The sequence below is a fragment of the Sminthopsis crassicaudata genome, chromosome 3 (assembly GCF_048593235.1).
Source record: "Sminthopsis crassicaudata isolate SCR6 chromosome 3, ASM4859323v1, whole genome shotgun sequence".
Taxonomy (NCBI): Eukaryota; Metazoa; Chordata; class Mammalia; order Dasyuromorphia; family Dasyuridae; genus Sminthopsis; species Sminthopsis crassicaudata.
The window spans coordinates 511,529,134-511,541,449 of NC_133619.1; the positions used below are offsets into that span (position 1 = coordinate 511,529,134).

The window sequence follows — 12,316 nt, forward strand, 5'->3', positions numbered from 1 at the left end:
TTTTGATAGTTTGATTTGTATGGCACTGAATAAAATAAATTTAGGTGGAATTAAAATTTTTATTATATTAACTCAGCCTACCTATAAGCAATTAATATTTTTTTCAATTGCTCAGGTGTCTTTATTTGTGTGAAAAATGTTTTGTAATTGTATTCATAAAATCCCTGGGTTTGTCTAGGTAGGTAGACTCTGAAATATTTTATAATGTTTGTAATTGTTTTAAGTATCTCTTCTTGCTGTGATCTGTTGGCACTATATTTAGCAATGCACATGATTTATGTGGGTTTATTTTATATCCTGAAACTTTGAATTTTCAGTTAACTGTTTCAATTAGTTTTTTTTTAACAGATTCTTGAGGGTTCTGTAAGCATACCATCATATCTTCTGCAAAGAATGATAATTTTATTTCCTTAATGCCTATTCTTATTTCTTTCATTTCTTTTTGGTCTCACTGTTGTAGTTAGCATTTTTTAAAAATAATATCTTTTTAATTTCAAAATATATAGAAATATAGTTTTTAATATTCATCCGTGCAAAACCTTGAGTTCCAAATTTTTCTTCCTCTCATCCCCCATCCTTTCCTCTAGACAGCAAGTAATCCAACATAGGTGAAACATGTACAGTTCTATACATATTTCACATTTATCATGCTACACAAGAAAAATCAGATCAAAAAGGAAAAAATGAGAAAGAAAAGAAAAGTAAGAAAACGGCAACAAAAAGGTGAAAATACTATGTTATAATCCATAGTCAGTCCCCACAGTTCTCTCTCTGGATGCAAATGACTCTCTCCATCCCAAGTCTTTTGGAACTAGCCTGAATCACTTCATTGTTGAAAAGAGCCACATCCATCAGAGGTGATCATCACATAATCTTCTTGTTGCTCTATACAATATTCTCTTGATTCTACTCTGTAGCTAGAATTTCTAATGCATTTTTGAATAATGGTGATAATGGTCATGCTTGCCTCCCCTCTGATCTTATTGGGTAGGCCACTTTTTTTTTTTTTTTTTTTTTTTTAATTACACATGATGCTTGCTCTTGGTTTTATGATGATAGCACTTATTTTAAGAAAGGCTCCATTTATTCCTATGCTTCCGGGTATTCTTTGTAGGAATGGCTGTTATATTTTCTCAAAAGCTTTTTTTATATCGGGATCATCATATGATTTTGGGTTTTTTTTAATGTAGCTGTGATCAATCAGTTTTTCTGATAGTGCACTAGCTTTTTATTCCTGGCATAAATCCTACCTGATCATATTGCTATAAATTCTCTGCTGGCATTTTATCTAATATTTTTGGTTGGGGGCAGTTAGGTGGCACAGTGGATAGAGCACCAGCCTTGAATTCAGGAGGATCCAAGTTCAAATCTGGTCTCAGACACTTAACACTTCTTAGCTGTGTGACCCTGGGCAAGTCACTTAACCCCAGCCTCAGGCAAAAAAAAAAAAAGTAAAAAAAAATTTTTTTTGGTTGAATATTGCTCAGGAAAATTGGCTTATAGTTTTTTTTCTACGTCTTTGCTCTTGGTCTTTGGGTATCAAAATCATATTTGTGTTAAAATAATTTGGTAAGACTCATTTCTTACCTATTTTTCATAATAATTTTTATAATATTGGAATTAATTATTCTTTAAATAATAGAATTTACTTGTAAATCCATCTGATTTCTGGCAATTTTTTTTCTTAGAGAGCTCATTTATAGGATGTTCAATTTCTTTTCCTCTGATAGGGTTATTTCTTCTTTTGTTAATTTGTATAATTTAATTTTTAAAAATTATTCTTCCATTTCACTTAGAATGTTAGTTTTCCTGGCATATAATTGAGCAAAACAGTTCTTAATAATTGTTTTAATTTCTTCTTTGTTGGCAGTGCATTCCTCCTTTTCATTTTGATGTTGGTTTGATTTGATTGATAACTTGTTTTTCTTGTTTCTTTTAAAAAAATCAAATTAACCAATGTTGTATCTATTTTACTCCCCACCTCCCCTATAACACTAGCTACTAGTTTTATTTATTCAATTTTTAAAACTTTCAATTTTATTAATGTCTCCTTTGAGTATTAGGATTTCCTTTTGATATTTAATTGGAGCTACTTGATTTACTCTCCAGTAGTTATTTTTTTTTTTTAAGTTGCATGTCCAATTCATTGATCTTTTTTTTTCTTTCATTGATATATGCTTTTTAAGAGAAAAAAATTTTCCCGGAAGTACTATTTTAGCTATATCCCAAAAGATTTAAAAGGTTGTCTCATTGTTGTTATTCTCTTTAATGAAATTATTGATTATTTCTATGATTTGTTCTTTGATTCACTTATTTTTTAGAATTGGATTATTTAGTTACCAATTAATTTTAATCTATGGTCCCAAAGCCCTTTTTGGAATTTCTATTGCATTGTGGCTGAAAAGGGTACATTTAGTTTTTCAGCTTTTCTGTATTTGATTGTGAAGGTTTTTATAGCCAATTAAAGGCTCATTATTTGTGAAGGTATATAAAAATGAAAACAAGTATATCCCTTTCTGTTCCCATTTACCTTTCTCCAAAAGTCTATCATATGTAACTTTTCTAAAATTCTATTTACCTCCTTAACTTTTTTTCTTACTTATTTTATGATTAGATTTGTCTAGGTGGGAAAGTTAAGATCTCTCATTATTATAGTTTTACTATTTCTTCCTCTAATTTATTTAAATTTTCCTTTAATAATTTGAGTGCTTTAAATCATATAATTATATTTATATTATATTGTATATATTAAATTATATAATTATTTATATAAATATATTTACATGTATATTTATATAAGGGAAAAATTACAAGAAAAGACCCCCCAAAGTGAAAATAGTATATTTTTTTAAATTATAGCTTTTTATTTACTAGATATATGCATGGGTAATTTTTCAGCATTGACTCTTGCAAAATCTTCTGTTCCAACTTTTCCCCTCCTTCCACCCACCCCCTCCCCCAAATGGCAAGTTGACTAAAACATGTTAAATATGTAAAGTATATATTAAATACAATATATGTATACATATTTACACAGTTATTTCGCTGCACAAGGAGAATCAGACTTTGAAATACTATAAAATTAACCTGAGAAGGAAATGAAAAATGCAAGTGGACAAAAACAGACGGCTTGGAAATGCTATGTAGTGGTTCACACTCATTTCCCAGAGTTCTTTTGCTGGGTGTAGCTGGTTCTCTTCATTATTGAACAATTGGAACTGATTTGGTTCATCTCATTGTTGAAGATGGTCACGTCCATCAGAACTGATCATCATATAGGATTGTTGATGCTATAGGTACAACGATCTCCTGGTCCTGCTCATTTCACTCAGCATCAGTTCATGTAAGTCTCTCCAGGACTTTCTGAAATCATCCTGCTGGTCATTTCTTAGAGAACAATATTATTCCATAACATTCATATACCATAATTTACCCAGCCACTCTCCAATTGATGGGCATCCATTCATTTTCCAGTTTCTAGCCATTACAGAAAGAACTGCCACAAACATTCTTGCACATACAGGTCCCTTTCCCTTCTTTAAGATCTCTTTGGGATATAGGCCAGTAGAAACACTGTTGGGTCAAAGGTTATGCACAGTTTGGTAACTTTTTGAGTATAGTTCCAAATTGCTCTCCAGAATGGCTGGATGTATTCACAATTCCACCAACAATGTATCAGTGTCCCTGTTTTCCCACATTCCTTCCAACATTCATCATCATCTTTCCCTGTCATTCTAGCCAATCTGACAGGTGTGTATCTCAGAGTTGTCTTTATTTTCATTTCTCTGATTAATAATGACTTGGAGCATCTTTTCATGTGGCTAGAAGTAGTTTCAATTTCTTTGTCTGAGAATTGTCTGTTCATATCCTTTGACCATTTATCAATTGGAGAATGGTTTGATTTCTTATAAATTAGAGTCAATTCCTATATATTTTGGAAATGAGGCCTTTATCAGAACCTTTGACTGCAAAAATGTTTTCCCAGTTTATTGTTTCCCTTCTAATCTTGTCTGTTTTAGTTTTGTTTGTACAAAAGCTTTTCAATTTGATATAATTAAAATTTTCTATTTTGTGATCCATAATGAGCTCTAGTTCTTCTTTGGTCACAAATTCCTTTCTCCTCCACAGATCTCAGAAGTAAACTATCCTATGTGTAATATTCTTCTCTAAAATGTAATGTTCTCTGGGAGCAGGTTTCTTGGAGGGCTTCTGGGAGCAACCTTCCTCTCAGTTCAGTAATCACAAGTGCAGCCAGGGATTAAAGTCCAAATTTTTATTGTCTCCTTCAAAGTCTTGTCTCCTTCACTTGGGGCTCAGCTAGTTTTTCTGTAGGCTTATCTCTCTCCTTGGTTCTGAGACGACTGCCTTTTCTGGCTTCTGAATCTCCCGGAATGAATCTTTGCTGAGGCTCTGAAAGCTTCTAGTGCGCTTGTCTTTTCTGTCCCAGAGAGCTTCTCCTTATATGCCCCACACGGAGTACACACCAATCATTATATCACAGGAAACCATTATTTGTTGTAGGATTAAATCAATGCTAAACTAGATTTAACCATTGTCTCTTCAATTCCACTCAGTACCTTGTTTCAAGTTCTGGCCCATAACATCTCCTTGTAGGATCAGATCAATCATACTGAACCATGCTAAATTAGATAACTATTGTCTCTATCAATTCCACTGACTTAGTACCTTGTTTCAAGTTCTGGCCCATACACCTGTTCTTCTAATTTAGAAAATAGTATGCTTTAATCCACATTCAGTCCCCATAGTTTTTCTTCTGGATTCAGGTGCCATATTTCCTATCCTAATCTTATTGGAATTGTCCTGGATCACTGCAGTGCTGAAAAGAACTAAATCTGTCACAGTTGATCAGCACACAATCTGTGTTAGCAAGGTTTTAGTTAATCAGTCGGCTGCTTCATTCAGGTTGGTCTATGTAGATGTAAACAAGCCTTTTGTGTTGTATACTAGAGCTAGCCAAGAAGGCTTGAAAGAATGGTGGTCACTGGTTGCATGTGCCTGGAAAGACTTACTGACAGGGGAAACATGGAAGTCCATATCCTTGGGGTTTCCCAGCTATGGAGTGGTCTGTCACTTAGCAATTCAGAGACTCTATGCATGGGCTCAATTTCAAATAAAAATGGGCAATAATCTACTGACCTATATTTTCGCCAATGCTAGCTTGGGTGCCCCCTAGTTTAGATGGCTAGTAACCAGTTACAATATATACTATTATCTCAGGAACACTAATGTGAAGATATAAATGCTCTCATGCGAAGCCAAGCTGTGATATGAATACAATGAGTGGATTTCTTTGTCTTCCTTCTTTCCTTTTCTTCCTGGGTAGAGACCCAAGGCCCACGGCAGGTACCCCGGGAGATCCATGTGATGGTGAACAAAGGTCTAGTGGCTGACACATCCTCACTGCTTCTCTGGACCTTTCTCAAAAGACTGGAGGATTCTTCATCAAAGAACTTGACTTCATATGCTCCTGAATAGGTATTCTTATGTTCCAAGCTGCAGGATACGTCTAGTAGCTTAGCCCCGAGTCACTGGAAACTGCTTCTTCCTCTTCACATCAGCCTCGAGGGCTACATTCTTCACCCCATTCTTGCACATCAGAGATCTCAATGACGAAAGCAGTCTCAGTGGAAATGACTGCATCAGAGGAGATCTCTCAGTCAGTGCATGGCTCCCCTGGGCAGCCCAGAGTCTGAGGGAGAACAGCAGCAGGACCAAGGGTGGGGAGAGCTGCAGGGGGTACGCCATGGGCTCTCTCCAGTGCAGGTGGGGGAGAGAGTGAAGGATACCCAGTGATCTGATAGTAGTTAAGTGGAAGTGCAGTAAGAGCTTGTGCTTCCCACCAGAGAACATGCCATCAGTGTACATGAACATGAAGTATTTGAGTAAACCCATCTCTTTTGCTCTTTGTGGTACGAATTTGAGAAGTGACATTAGCCAAGAATCAGGAGAGTGGCCCCTAGTGATGCAGCTTCATACCCTTGAAGCAGCTTATTGTCGAGGCAATGGTAGAAGCTGGAACTCTGCAGAGGGACCCTCTGTACCCCCTTACAGATGGGACTACCTCAGGCATTTCCCTCTCAGCCAGCAAGGCATTACATATGATTTGGGACATTAAGGGATGGGGAGTATAAATACTAGCAACCCCATGGCAGAAGTTATCTTAGCGCAACTGGTCTGACTAGTAAAGACAGACATTGAAAAACAGGCTGCCTAATAACAGCCTAAAAATATAAGAAAAATACTGATTTTTCTCCTTTGAATCCCTGCAATGTTAAAGGCATCCAAGATGGGAATCTCAGATTAATCCCCATACTCGAGTACCTGTGATCTACCCAACAGGTAGGGTGAGTCCCTTCCCTCCTGAAATCATAGTTCATGAGCCCTCACTCACTTATCACCTTCTATAGTCAGCCTAAGGACATTGCTCATGGCCAAGAGCTTTAGGAAAATAACACAGTAATAAAATAGTAATGAAAAATTCCCTTTTAGTAGATTGGGACACATTTTCCCATGACTATATGGGTCGTGTGGGCACATACATGGAAAGTGTGGAGAAGCTCGTGTACACGGAATATGAGAGGCCATATGTGCTTGTGTGAAGGGAGATTTTATATATATACATAAACACATATACACATATACATCTCACATACACACTTCTATTTTCTGTCTCTATACAGACCGTGTCTAGCCAGAGCACACGTGTAGCAGAGAGAGGTATAACTCAGGCCTTGGATACAGCCAGACACTCTGTTTTAGTGCTCTCACTGGGCCTGTGCTGCACTTTGTGCATTTATCTGGAAACATATGCTGCTCTGATGGATGCTTAGCTATAGCTCGCTGTTCCCAGGCATTGCTCCGCTGATAACGTGGCTAGGAAGCATCTTCTGCTGTAGCCATTGGCTATAGTGTTTTCTCTTCAAGAGGAAAGTGTGTTCCAGCATGTTCTTTTCGCTCAGAGCCAAAGGCTTTTAAGAAATAGCTTTTTTAGAAGGTGAGCAATCCTTTCTTCAGTGACAGAACCAACAATAGCCCTAAAGTTAAAAAACCCAAACCAAACCACTCAGCTTTTTTCCTTTACATAGGGGACTATCTGTTCTTTCCCAGGGACTAGGTTAGAAAGCCTTTCTGTTCTTGGATTTTTTTCCTCTATAGTATTTTATTTTACCAAATACATGTTTGGTATTTCAACATTCATCTCTGTAAGACTTTGTGTTCCAACTTTTTTTCTCCCTCCCTCTCTTGCTTCTCCCCTCCTCAAAACAATAAGCAATCTGATATGTTAAACATATACAGTTGGATATTATTTTGCCCAGGTGCTAAAATCATTCAAAATAGAGTAGGGTCCTCTGGATTAGCTAATTTTCTCAAATCAAAAAAAAAAAAATTTTTTTTTCAGATTCAACTTCCTAGCCATTGATCTTGAGCCCTCCCTTTACGTTAAGATTCCCTTTGCCTCCCAATTTTCATCCCTAAAGGCTAAAGTATACCTAGTTATCAGACATACATGGGCAAGGGATTGTTTGCTTAATAACTCTGCAGTTCTGGAGTTCTCTGGTTTCTCATTTCCAAACCCCTTCCACTCTTCAATATCTTCAAGCGATCGATAAAAGGAACAGAGACCAGGCTAAGCCCAGGGAACTGCTCTGTACAGGCCTTCTAGCTGCCTTGTCAATCTTGATCGATCAACCAAAGTCTAAGGGACCTGGCAATCACTGTGCGACTGACTTGTTATGTATCTTCATCTATAAGGGAAAGAGGGTTGGGCTGGATGGACTCTAAGAAAGCTTCCAGCTTTATGTTGTCCCATTTAGTTGATGTGTTGGCTGGTTTAGGTTAACTACTTTTTCTTTTGTTTTTGTTTTCTTTTTTGGTAGAAGTAATGGCTCTTCCCTGCCCAATTATTTTTGGGTAGGTTGGAGAGAGATATATTTGGAAATGAGAGAGTTTTGAACCAAAATATATCATTAAGTATGGAAAGCTTCTAACCTGGCTTAGGACAGGTAACATTCTGGGTTCTCCCTTGTTTTTCAATCCCAGGTAGGACAAACCTGTTTTTCCCCTGCCTGCTCTCAAGTAGGAGAGCCTGTTGTCAGTGTTGGGTATGACTGGAGTATCTGATTGGATTATTCCAACTGTAATCCCTGCAGCTGGAGCAGCCCCAGGAGGTGCAGTCTAGCTCCCAGTGCAGGAATGTCTTCCCTAGACTTGCAGCCAAAGAGCCATCCGAGCTCTGTCTCTGGGCTTTCAGTGAGCTCCTTTTGTTTATGGTAACCACCCGGCCTGGGCTGTCCTTTCAGCAGGGTTTGTATCAGCACATTCCACTTTTGGACAGCTCTGAATGTGAGATGATGGGGACTGTTTTAATTTGCCTGTGGTTAATTGTTTGTCCCTGGTAGAAGAAAGTAGAATGAGATAACTCATTAATTTAGGGATTACTCACTGCTATATGCAGAGAGCAGCAAGCCTAGCAAACTATGGAAAAGCTTTCTGATTGGCTCAGAGTTTGCTTGGGGTTGGAAAAATGGGCCATTGAGAAGGGTCTCTGCAATGTCCAGAAGGTTAAATCCTATATTTGGATTCTTATCTGGGACCTAGGGTGGAGCAACTAGTCCTGAGTGAGAATCAGGATTAGTTAGTAGTGATTACAGTGTGGCAGTTAGTGAATTGTAGCTTAGTAGAAGAGTACAGAAATTTAGGGCTCTCTAATAAAGGACAAAAAGGCTTTCTTATATCTATATAGCTAATGATCTTCAGTTGCTGGGTTATTTCTATTTTCATTTTCCTTGGGAACTGACCTTAGAAAACATACCCTTGAAGCCTGAAATGTGGAAGCAATGGGAAGAAGGAATGAGGAAAATGGGAGCTGGATTCAGGTACCAGGGAGGGTAGCCAGGGAAGAGTGGGGGTGGGGACAGAAGCCATCCAGGGATCAGGGAAGATTAGTGAAAGTGACAGCTGAAAGCCCTGGGGATGAAGGCCGAGGCTCCAGGGCAGTTCCAGGAGAAGGATTCTGGGTGCTGGGAAGCTGACTCGGGTCAGGGCACCTGAGGCTGAGCCTGGAGCCCTGCGCTTGTCTGTGCTCCCGGCCTGGGGATGGCAGGATCTGCGACTCCCTATGTCCTATCCCTGAAGACCAGAGGACTGTTCTGTTTTTAGCTGCAGGAGGAATGGCTCGGCAGGGCCTGAAATCTCAGAGGAAGGCAGCTTCCCTCACAAAGAGGCATCTCTGGGCTGCAGGAGGGAACATGCAGCAGCTACAAGCTCCAACCCCCATTTGCCCTGGCCTGTGTGACATGGTGAAGCCGGCCCACGTACCCCCTTGCCTTCAGTTTTATACGAAATCGCTCCGTCTCCTTCCTCAAGTCTGGGTTTTCCACCTTTTCACAGGCAGGAACCTAGACTGCCCTCCATTTCCAGGCTTGTAGATGGATTCCCTCGTATTGAATGGGCCCCCATCCCTCATCCCCCTCACCACCAGAGCAAGGGTAGCAGTCGTTGCTGGCTCCCGCCGTAGTTTGGGACAGCATGGACTCATTCCTCACTCCCACTTTGTAAGTTTCCCGCTCAGTGCCTCTGGGGACCCTTGCATTGCTGCACTCAACAGAGCTCTTCTCTGCAAAGTTAGAGAAATATAAGAAGGCAATGAGGTAGCTCAGTGCAGAGCACCCAGCCTGGAGTTGGGAAGCCTCCTCTTCCCAAGTTCAAATCTGGCCTCAGACACTTAGTAACTGGGTGACCCTGGGCAACTTACTTAGTTCTGTTTGCTTCAGTTTCCTTATCTGTAAAATGAGTTGCAGAAGGAAATGGCAAACCCTCCAGTGTTCTTACTAATGGGGTCATAGTCAGACACAATTGAAAAATAAGAAATATTAAAAAAACCCCAAACCTTGCACCTCAAATCTGATTTAACCATTGTGACGACTACTACTGTTATATTTTCTTTATAACTACTATTATAATTTTTTAAATCCCAAATCCCAGGGACTCCCTTATGCTGCCTTAATTTGACTTGTGGCCTGAGGGTAGAAAGGAACTTCTAATAGCTCCCAGAACACTCTGGGACAAGAGGTATGGGCCCGGTTCCCTTTACCCCCCTTCTCTGCTCACTTTTTCCTCATGTGCTCTGGGATCACAGCGCGGCTGCCCTTAGGGGTCAGCACAGGGAGATCACCCCCTGAGAACAGCTCCAGGAAGGATCCTGGACTTGGGACACCCAAGAGTTAACCAGCCCAGAAGTTAATAGTGGCTCTGCCAGGAATCGTGACCTTGGATAGATCCCTTCTCTGCACCTTTCAGGTGGCACTGGACTAGCAGTTCCCTAAGGCTCCTTCTAACTGTAACATTGCACAATTCTGCCAGCCAGCTAGAATGGTCCTGGGAGTCCAGGCCTTAGATTCCTGCTGGGACCTTTAGGAGTGGACAGGGCAGTCCCATCCTCACCTCTACCCCCATTTAGGGCTCTGTGGCTCTAGGATAATCCCTTCCCTGATCCCTGGGCACCTACCTGCTGCTAAGGACACTATAGGAAGGCAGGGCCGAGGGCCCCCCAAGCCTGGACATTTGGGCCTTAGATCACTTTTGGCCACAGGTGGGTCATGTTTCCTATTGGGTTCTTTTCCTCTCAGAGTTCAGACTCAATCTTTAGGGCCTCCCACTTCTAGGAGTCTCTAGCCTACCTCCTCAGCTCAATCCTCTGCCACACAGGGCGAGGTAGTTCTTACCTGGAAGCAGAATGGGTGGAGGGACCCCGTTTCCTGGGTTAACAGCAGCAGTGCCCTGCTCTGTGCTTTTTGCCATCTGCCTGTCTCTGGGGGCCTGTGGGTGAGCCGGGGCCTATATTTATAGCCTCTGGCAACCTTATCCTCCAAGAGACAGGTGATGGCTGAAATCATCTGATGACAAGCAGTGAGGTGGAACAAGTGGGATGGTCAGGGAATTTCAGAGCTCTTGCCACCAGGAGCTGGGGGTGGGGAAAATTAGCATGAATGGGAGCAGAGTGTGGAGTGGGGAAGATGGGCCAGGGACCATGTTGATTCATGGAGAGAGCACTGGGCTTGGAATTGGGGAGACCTGGGTTCAAGTTCATCAAATTCAGTCATGTGTGACTGGATATGTCACTTTCTATGACACAGGTTTTTAAATTTGTAAATTGGGGATGATAATACTTGTGCTACTTCACAGAACTATGATGGAAAATATAAACTACAGAATAGAATTTGGGCCTGACATTATTATCTGAATGTCTGGGGACCAGCATGACTGGGGTTCAATCAGCGAAGAATCAATTTGTTGTCTGGGAGGGTAGAGCATTCACTTTTTTATTCAATTAATTCAACTTAACAAATTCAATTTGTTAAATTTAATTAACTGATTTAAGTACCTATTGGTTCAGTGTTCTGTTCTTAGTGCTAGGGATAAAGGGATGAAAAATAAACCTCTGTTCTCAAAGAGCTTACTGTCTACTGGAGGATGATCTTTGTGTACAAATAATCCCCTCCTCTGTATTCCCTAAGTGCTTCCTGCTTTGCTAGGTAGTGAGCTGCTTATCACTGGAGGACTTCAAGCAGAGTTGGGATGGCCAAGGATGCTATAGAAGAGGTTTATGCTTCAGGTATATGTTGATGTCCTCAGAAATTTTTTCTAGCTTGGATATTGCACAATGTACAGAGAGAGCATGGTACTATATATTTTGGAGAAGATACACAGATTAGTAAAGCTTGGTTTCTGCCCTCATGGAGATGAGTCTAGAGAACTTTATAGCTCTCTCTCTCTCTCTCTCTCTCTCTAGAGAACTAGATTTGAATAGAATGATATGGAAGATAATGTGTGGTCAGTCAGGCTGAGTCTAGGCAAGTGACAGACAGGCTTTAGCTAAAGGTAGCCCATGGGACTTGGGTTGGTGGCTTTGTGACCAAGCAAAACCCATGTAATCCCTCATCAGATGACTGGCACTGGTTTAGCAGTAAGATCCTTTGGTAACCTGGGATACGGTTCATCGGGCCTGGTGACTTGAATAATCAAAATCATCTGGGTGTTCTCTTTTCATTTCCTTACATGACTTGAATATCTAGAATCTAATTTGATTAATTCCCTTTGCCTCCACATCAATCTCTAGGCAACCTTCCTTTTTCTTCTTCAAATGTTTTCTTACAGTCTTCAGATTTTTATACTCAAGTATAAAATTTACTGTAAGCAGATCTCCAATGTAGAATTTTCATCCAGGGGTCTAAATTGCCTATTTCTTGTCTCTAGGTATTTATAATAAGCATGTCTGATTCCCCACTTCTCTTTC

General features: G+C 40.1%; 1 protein-coding gene across 1 annotated transcript in view; it reads right to left on the reverse strand.

Annotated features, from left to right (window-relative positions):
• LOC141563242 (putative mitochondrial transporter UCP3) overlaps nucleotides 1-10,837 on the reverse strand; it is a 42,933-nt gene extending 32,096 nt beyond the window's left edge. Inside the window, exon 1 of the mRNA XM_074304053.1 lies at nucleotides 10,746-10,837. The gene's annotated coding sequence lies outside the window, so the exon portion shown is untranslated. The remainder of the gene's footprint in view (nucleotides 1-10,745) is intronic.
• Between the last annotated feature and the right edge of the window lie 1,479 nt (nucleotides 10,838-12,316).